Below are 9,968 nucleotides of genomic sequence, written 5' to 3'. Positions count from 1 at the left end.
GAGTCAGTAGACAAAATTATAGTATTTAGTATAGGTAGTGTAAGATAATTAGGAAGTCTTGATAGTCTTTCGTATAATCTCTTCTTCAATCCTAGAAGCAAAAATGGAGTGTCCTTTAGGAACCTTTGGATACTAAGATTTCCGACCTCTTACTTTCGTAGTTCTGAATCCCAGAATTGACTCTCACTATTTATTTGATTCAATTGATATCATAAATCAAATAAATGTCCGAATCAATCATTAATAAGTAAGGGTTACTTCATACCTATTGGTACTGGTTTGGACCGGTACCCAGAACCCAGATTTTGAGAAAAAAAATGGACAGTTTTTTTTTTATAGAATTATGGATTCTCAAAATCAAGTATCGACAGGCCTAGTCGTTTGCCTCTGCTTCTTGCGGGGCAAGAATTTGTCGAGTTAGATCAGCAGAATAATAAATTGAAAGTCTTTTATTGATCAGGCGACACCCGGATTTGAACTGGGGATAAAGGATTTGCAGTCCCCCGCCTTACCACTTGGCCATGCCGCCAAATCTGATCCAAAAAAAATGGATACTCTTTTTATCCATCCATATTCTATTACTAATTTCTTTTTTATCTTGAATCCCATTGTACTTATCCCTTTTCAAAAATTCATCCCTATTTTTTATTGGATCCAGTTTAGATTATTCTCTTCGATTGATTGTATCTCAAAAGACACACTGCTTAAAAACTTCCCTTCTCCTTCTATTGAAAAGAGAAAAAATAGATTTCCGGTCACAGACCGAAAAATTCAGGGCAAATTGGAACCATTAACTTTTTTTACTTTAGAATTAGTGAACGGTTCTTAAATTTTTATCTCAAATTGTGTTTCTTTAATGGTATAACAAAAGAAAATTGATTTACGACTAATCAGTATCAATTATTTGATTGAAATAATCAATCCTTTAAAATTTCAATTATAACAAAATATATGTGTATATGTAAACCCCAGAACAGAAATTGTTACACAGATACCGAATTGGGTCTTTCTCTTATGTACATATCCCTATAGAGAATTATCGTGCTTCAATTTTTCATTGAATATTTTGAATAGAAAATAGGAATTATGATATAGTGCGACCTGACTTCTGTTGCCACAAGTAAAATGACGATAAAAGATGCGATATGCGGATAGGTATATCGGCATGTACTTAATAAATACTACTCCTATTACTATTACGCAATTCAATCGTATTCTATCTATCAATTTGACTACAAAAAACAATCCGCGAATTCTTTTTTGAACATTAAAGTGTGCTAAAAAAAGGAAATTCTATACAGCTCCTGATTATTCTGTCTTTATCTCATTCATAAAGAGCAGATTTCATCCTGAATCCATTTCTTTTTTTGGTACCCAATCTGATCGTAATATCATAATAATTGGTAGAAATTGGATCAATTTTGATAGTCTATACAAGACTCCATAAGTGGAAGTGATAGAATTTTTTTCCAGGAATGTTTTATCAATTCATTTCCATTTGTACTTGTCGCAAATTCGAACTTGCGTCGAAAATGCTCTTCATTCCTCCGTCTCGTTTCCGTTCATACGTATGAAATAAATTACATTACATATATGGAGTTGGCTGAAATTTCATGTGATTCAGTAAACAGAATATACATTCCATCATTGCTAGATCGATCCGTATGGTTCGATGAATAGTGAGTCAATAATGGGATTTTTTCGATAAAAAGGAAACTTAAGATTAAGATGCTCCGGAATGGAAATGAGGGAATGTACACAATACCTGGATTTAGTCAGATTCAATTTGAGGGATTTTATAGATTCATTAATCAGGGCTTGACGGAAGAATTTCATAAATTTCAAAAAATGGAAGATCAAGAAATTGAATTTCAATTCTTTGTTGAAACATATAAATAGGTAGAACCCTTGATAAAAGAAAGAGATGCTGTGTATGAATCACTCACATATTCTTCTGAATTATATGTACCCGCGGGACTCATTTTTAAAACCGGTAGAGATATGCAAGAACAAACCGTTTTTATTGGAAATATTCCTCTAATGAATTCCCTAGGAACCTTTATAGTAAATGGAATATACAGAATTGTGATCAATCAAATATTGCAAAGTCCCGGTATTTACTACCGTTAATAATTGGACAATAACGGAATTTCTGTCTATACCAGCACTATAATATCAGATTTGGGGGGGAAGATCGGAATTAGAAATTGATAGAAAAGCAAGGATATGGCCCGCGTGAGTAGGAAACAAAAAATATCTATTCTAGTTCTATCATCAGCTATGGGTTCGAATCTAAGAAAAATTCTAGATAATGTTTGTTATCCTGAAATTTGCTTGTCTTTTTTCCGAATGATAAGGAGAAAAAAAAGATTTGGGTCAAAGAAAATGCTATTTTGGAGTTTTATCAACAATTTGCTTGTGTAGGTGGGGATCCGGTATTTTCTGAGTCCTTATGTAAGGAATTACAAAAGACATTTTTTCAAAAAAGATGTGAATTAGGAAGGATTGGTCGGTGATTCACTGGCTATCTCCTTTTGTTTGAACCTATGATCTTTGGTGGCTTGTTCTTCTTGGGCGAATATGGGTCATCTATCTATACAAGATTCCCTTTCCTCAGTAGGTCTAGGAGCTCCTCCTTCTACGCCAAGAGCTTTTGCACCAATTGCGGAGAACTGCGTTGCGGTTGGTGAAAGCTGCGAATCCGCTTGTACGAAAGACAGACCAGACCTCCTATCTAGCCAGTCAAAACCTCTTTCTTGCAACTCAGTCTCCCTTCGTTGGCGAAATTGCAAAAGATGAGAAAGGAAGAATTGAGACTTAATCACGTAGAGTGACCCAAGACTCGGCAGGTACCTATCCTCCTGTAGGTTGATTTGTGCGATGCATGCACCAAGCTGCAGTGGCAAAGAGAAAAAAAAAGAGGGACTTGGTTGGTGGCACAGAACTACTAAGCAAAGCGACTCGTACTCGAACCGAGGTATGCCTAGCTGCCGACGGTGTCTCCGACCCGACTACAAATAGGCTACGTCCATGTACGTCACTGAGGAAGATAGCGATTGTCTTCGAATGGCTCATCCTTCTGACCGAGTCTTGGCAGTCGTATCGGACTCTTCACTTCTACTTGTCCTTGTGAGACTCTTCGAATAGGATTTCATGGAGCACCCAAAGCTTCTGTCCTGTAGATATTTATATTGTCATCGGTGCTTTTCAAACAGCAACCAAGGCGTCGTATACAGCGGAGTCTGTTCTGTCCATTGCGAAGTCTAACTATGTTGGCGCTTTTGCGAAAGACGAAGAATGAAGACGAGTTCTCTGAAGCTACGACGGAACTCGCCTCTTAGATGCTGCCACTTTGGTAGCAGAGCCGAGGACAGCAGCAAGTAACTAGACTTCTTTTGCCTTTGAGACTCGCCATGATGAAACTTTGCTTGGGAAAGATGTCCGCACAAATGGCTTCTTCGCAGCAAGAACGCAATAGAGGACTTTTTAGGTTTTCATAGATGCGAATCCGCAGCAACCAACCCATATGTCTTTCGTCTTCTTTCATCTAGCTATTGCTCAAGCTAAAGCAGCCAATCGTCGAACAATCTGATCTTTTGTCGATTTTTCGGATTCTTCATCCATCCAATTCAGGGAAGCTTCGTGAAGTGCTTCCTGAGTGAGTCCATATTTCGCTTCTTTTCATGCCCGAAAGAATGAAGAAAGAAGCTGCTTTCTTTTTATACAAAAAAAAAACGTCTTCAACTCTGAGGATCCCTCAGACCACCTCACTAGATGAACCTTTTTAGCCTCCTCTGAGCTTCCCCAAAATCAATCTCTATTCTATTTATCAATCTCATCACAAACGCTTATTGGGAGAACTGCCGTGTCCATTGTATAGACTGGAATTGCTTGGGACACAGATTGGATTAGAGTGGCCCTTCCTGCAAGAGAAAGAGAATGAGCTTTCGTGCTTTCTTGAATCGGCGTCCCCCAGGCCAGAACGGAAAGGGCATACCTGCCACCGGAGGATTCTCGGGCATTCCTTCATGCCGGGGGGATAAGAGAAGGATAAGTCGAATGCTCAACACACTTCCCCAAGAGCATAGGCCGATCATGAGCCTATTTCCATATCCATTTTCTCTCATGGGGCATAAAGAAGATGTGAATTAGAAGCATCCGAGGTAGGAAACAAAAAGAGGCCTGCCCTCCAAGCAAGCAACTCATTTTGAGAGATAAGCAGCTATTGGATTAGATGGCTTGGGGGGTGTGGGAAAGAAAGCAATGCATTCAAGACAGGACTCTCCACCTGTGAAGCTTCCCAAGCACCTACCCTACTACCAGCTCAGTGGCATGAATTAGCGATTCTCGGGATTCAAATAAGGAAGGGAGGAAGATCAGCCTTGAGAGTTCCATTCTCACCCGGTCCTTGGCTCTTTCCTGGTTTCAGGTTATCAAGAATAGAATCAGAGCAAAGAAGTTTCATCTGCATCCCTTGGCTCCGGTGCTATTGACTCAGCTCTTCCATAAAGGGCTGCTAGAGAATAGAGTGTGGCACTTTCTTTCGTAATAGAGTAGGCAGTTCGGGATTCCGCAATGCGCGACGAATGAATATCTGACTAAGGCAAGGAACTTCCATAGTTTCCAGAGGAGTCGAATGCGCAAAGAGAAGGAGTAGGCTCAATAGAAAGTTAACTAAGACATTGTCTGTCACTGATTGCATGGGGAGGAAGGAGATAACAAGAACCAAGTTGGTGGTATCCGGGAAGGGGCTTCACATTCATGCCCAGAATCCCTTGTTGGAGGCAGTGGGCTGCTTATCCGGCGTTAGCGTATCCGCTGCTAAGCGCTGCTATCCCCGTCTCAGCTGTTGGCCTATTCGCTGCAGTCTTTAGGCCTCCATCGCTGTATCTATTCTATATTAGAAGAGTTCCTCTATTCTAGTTCTAGTCGGCGTAATACATTCCCCATTCCCTTCCAGGGAAAGAAGTTCCCCCTTTGCTACTTCATCCTGCTCTTAGACTAGGCTTGGTCAATTCGCCTTCTTTCTTTACTTATTGAATTGGTTGCCTGAATCCTTTTTGCCCTTCCTTAGCTACTCGAGAGTCCTCGGGGAGTGCATGAATGTTATATTTTAGGGGATTATGTGCATAAATTCCTTGCCAATGGGTCGCTTCCGAAAGACAGAACTCTTCCCTCAATTAGCGCAGCCTCGATCTTCTAGCTGATTCTCTTTCCTTGCATTTTTTCCCAGTGCACAACAGCTAATAGCTAAAGCGACGTACGTTGACGTTAGGATGCCCCAGGGGAAAGGTGGCGCAATCCGGCCACCACTCCAGAAGCTGAACTGTAGTACGGCCCACATGCATGAACTCCTGAGACAAAGCTCGGCGAGCAAGATCCCTAGAAGGGAAAGCAATGAGGAACAAGTTGCCAGGCAACATCCTGATCCACCAATCCCAATTGGCATCCCAGTACAAACGGGGAGCATCCAAGACTTCCTTATATTCGACCATGTCACATAACGGTTCCGCTATCAGGCAGGACCCCAGACATAAGAGTGCACTAAATCAAAAAGAGAAGCAGAAAGAGACGTCGTACTAGAGGGATAAGGTAGGGCCAACTGTTTTCCCAGTTTACAGGCCATACATGGAGACAACTCCGACACAGGGACACTACCTAGGACACCACTACGAACTAAAGTACTCAAACGATCACAAGACAGATGACCAAGCGGACGATGTCATAGATCAACCAAAGAAAAAGAGGAAGACACACCCACGCAAGCAAATCCAGTAGCAGAAGAAGGCAGATGGAGACAGTCCATGTAATTGAGCCCCCCACGCTTACAACCATGACCAATTAGGGCGCTGGTATGACGATCCTGCACGGAGCAAGAAGAAGCATAAAATGAGACAGTGCAGTCATGATCGGTAAGCTGGCTAACAGAAAAAGAAATTCATAGACAACTTAGGAATATGTAAAAGAGAGAGAACAAAAAACCGGCCAGTGGTGGTAATGGCTCCGTGGTGAGACACAGAGAGTGGAGATCCATATGCAGTAAATATCTGAAGTGGCTTCTGCAAGGGTGAGCATGGGGCATGAATAGAGGCACCGGAGTCAAGGATCCAGGAGGGCCCAGAAATACCTGTGCGGTCAGCCGAGGTAGACAGCGCAGTGGTGGCTGTGGTGGCATGTCTAGTCGATGGAGTGGAGCCTCCCAGCTTGGAGGCCTTTAGGATCTGCATAAGCTGTGCCAAAGAAAGACACTGAGGGCCCATGTGCTGAAGGAAGAACTGCAGGGACTGGAGTGGCTGCGACATCATCGAACATCTCAATAGTATTAGACCCAGCAGAAGAAGTAGCAGCTGCTGCAGAGGCGGATTGTTGCCTGCGGAGATCAGCTTGCTTCTTCTTGGCATAGTCCTTGAGCATATGGTCCCAGGCATGACAATAGCGGCACCCCATAGACTGGCCGAATGCATGACGGCTAGAAGAATCACGAGAAGCAAAGGACCCAGAGGTAGAAGATCGGGAGCCAGAAGCAACAAGCAAGTAGCTGGCTCAGCAGAACGAAAGGAGCCCAAGACTCGCAGACGAATCTCTTCAGCTATAAGCTCTGAAAGTGCAACATCTAGAGTGGGCAGAGGAGATTTGTGCAGGAGCTGGCCTCTGATGGACTCAAACTCTAGGCGAAGGTGCATGAGGAACTGAAATAGACGTTGCTGATCTCGGGCCTTCTGCTGCTTCTTGGCACAGTCACAGGCAGAATATGTAGAACATAACTCTTCCCCCATGGAGGAGAGCTGGTGCCAATGGTCCTCATTATTGTGTAAAACTCCTGGATAGACCGCTCGTCTCGATGTGCAGTAGAGAGCTCCTGGAACACCGAATAAGCAATGGCAAGGCTGGTCTTGTTAGAAATTGATATTGAATCTAAATTCTAGAGAAAGAAACAATGAGAGAAAGGAGAAGAGAAGAAGAGCTGCGACACCGATAGCAAATCGCCCAAGAGGCGAAAGCGCTGGAAGTAGCTCGAGAGATGGAGATAGGCGAGCCAAGCGAGTCGGCCAGCATCTCTATCCGAGAAGGAGGGAGTGGGTTGTTCAGGTCTCCCACTACCCACTAAGGAAGTAGCCGAGAGAATCCTACAGAAATGAAGGCGACGATGAATGTTTCTGTGGAGGGGCTACTAAAAGAGAGAATAAAAGGATGGCTCAGCCACCCCCTGTAGAAGACGCCGACCATTTGTCGAGGGCGAAGTACAATCCGCCCGGGACAAGATGCCGAAGGGAAGAACAGGAGCGACTGCTGGCCAGAGAGCAAAGAAGCTAACCGGGGAGTCGACCCTAGAAGAAAGCGGCTCCCTCGCCCTTACTTATACTTAGAAGGCGCACCGCTTTGCCTAGCTAAGCCTGACAAGGAGGTACAAGTGAGGATAAAGATAGATGAAACACTTTACTTTACAGAGGACGATGGTAGACGGGGGATCCAGAGAGACCTTACAGAGGAGACACGGTAGGCGATTGGTAAGGTAAGCCGATGTTCTGACTATAGTTTATAGTTCTAGACACTGAGAATGGCAGACCAGCGACCAGTGAAGCCGCTGGAGAAGTGTTTGAGGCAGAAGGCACCCATTGAGGCACCTTTAGTTTAGCATCCACTTTTGTGCTCTGACGGCTCAGCACGAAGGTGCTTACGAGACGCTACTGGGAAAACATTAGCTACAGGCGGCCCGAGTTGGGAAGGATTGGGCGGCAAGCACACAGTCGATGAAGTAGAGATCCGGCCTAGGGTTACCCTGCACTTGCAAGACGGATCGAAGGAGGAAGCCGAGACGTCAGGTTCAAATTCCAGCGGAGATGAAGACCATCAGACACTGATTCTGAGGATTCAGGACACAGTCCAAGAGAGAGAGAGATGGAGTCATCTGGTTGGAACACGACTTGGGAGACATTTCTTGATGAGTAGCTCTACAGGTGTACGAAAAACATTTTTGAAAGACTATTAAGCGCTGGAAGAACACTTCAGGCAGGTCATCGATAGTTGACGACGGTGGACCTGTGGGGGAGCACTTTACTTTAAGGCGTGCCCCAGCATTAGCAGCATCTAGTCTTTAGACAAGCAATTATTGGAGCCGGCGTATGAGGCGCAAAAGGACAGATGGCATTACCAAGAACCGGAGATAGTGCAACTGAACCTCGGCACGGACACGAAGGAGACGTCGAAGATGATCGCAGTCGGGGCCAACTGGGACAGCATACTTACCCTGGGGGCACACAGAGTCTTCAATAAGTACATTGACAAATTAAGTCATTCTTAAATAGCCGAAAACATAAGCAGACTGATAAGCTCTTCAAGGGGGCCAGTTTGATTGGCGAGTACGGCAGACTATTTTGATACGGTACTTTTTTTTTAAACAACTCACTTTCTTGAGCTATATGATTGTCTTAATATGAAGTAGCTCTCTTACTTGTTGGTCTAGACATCCGCATCATTGCAGAGTTTGAGCTTTATCAAACTGATGTGTCTTTCTGCAGCCGGATGTTGAGCTTGCTAGCTTCTTGCCAGCCCTTTCTGAAGTTTCCCAAGCTCCGTGGTGAATGGCTCATTCGGAAGGCAGTGGTAAAGGCCTTTCTTCAATCTTTAGGCACATAGACCGCGCATTGGTCCCCTATCGCCCCTGGGCGGCACCACGATTACCGTAATCCTCAATGAGGTACCTCATTTCATTGAGGAGGCTCAGCGTGTACTGGCAAGTTATCAATCCGTTTTGATAATCCACAAGATCGTTTCTTGTGTTTATAGAAGCAGCTGTCCCTGGAATCCACTTCATATTCAAATCACGATCTATAGACGTTCAACTGATCCCTCTGAACTCATGCGCTTGAATCTGCCGCTGTAGTCTGTACCTATAGGTACGAGAGCAACCACTCCCGACGCTAGACCGAGAGATCGGCAGACCATTCAGAAACTAGCCATGTAGTCCGTAATCTGTGGGGATAGGTTGTATAAAAAAGTAAACCAACAACATTCTGTTGAAATGTCTAGATGAAAGGGAGGCCAAAGAGATGATAATCCAGGTGCATGAAGGAGTCTGTGGTCCACACATGAATGGGCACAGGCTTGCCAAAAAAAGACTTCGCCTAGGATATTACTCTTTTACGATGGAGAGGGATTGCATCCATTTTCTTCAGAGATGCCACAAATGCCTAGTGCATGCGAATTTGATCTACGCGTCGCCGACGGAGCTTCATAACCAAACCACACCATGGCCCTTTGCAGTATATTGCCTAGATATCATAGGAAGGTTAACCCGAAGGCAGCCAATTGGACATAAATACATCTTAGTAGCTATCGATTCTTTCACAAAGTGGGATAAAAACCTCCTACACCACGATCACAGCGGCACACGTCATAATATATCTGAAGAAGCAGCTTCACATTCATTCATAAGCTTAGGGACGTTAATGCTTTTTTCAAGCTCTCTCATTCATTCACCATGACTTCATTCCACAACAAATAGTATCTTCTTTCATCATAGTATGACCATAGAACATTCATGGCTTGATTCTCGCTGTTTTTAGACAGGAAGGGAAAGTCCCAGCTGACATCCTGAGCTCTACAACTACCAGTGTGGCCTTTTCAGGTTCTGGATACTCGCATTCTGTTGAGCGAGATTGTTCTTGTCTTCCCTCATCTAACTCCTTAGAGTCGAATGGTCTCGAAATAGGCTTCAAGAAGAAGCGAAAGACGGTAGGTATAAATAACTTGTAAGCTCCGTCATTGGCTTTTACTGATCCTTTGTTATATGCCAACTGATGTCGCATTGCCTACAACCCTTGCTTTGCCCCAGTCGGGCTTATAACCTTTCTGACTTTCATCGGTACATATAGTCTACTTTTTTGGCTATGCATTCTATAGGGTATTGGCGTTGTGCGACACTAGTCCTGTCGTCCGCCTAATTAGTGGGGAGACATTGATGTACG

This window comes from Phoenix dactylifera, mitochondrion (genome assembly GCF_009389715.1).
Source record: "Phoenix dactylifera mitochondrion, complete genome".
NCBI lineage: Eukaryota > Viridiplantae > Streptophyta > Magnoliopsida > Arecales > Arecaceae > Phoenix > Phoenix dactylifera.
This window is presented reverse-complemented; position numbering follows the sequence as displayed.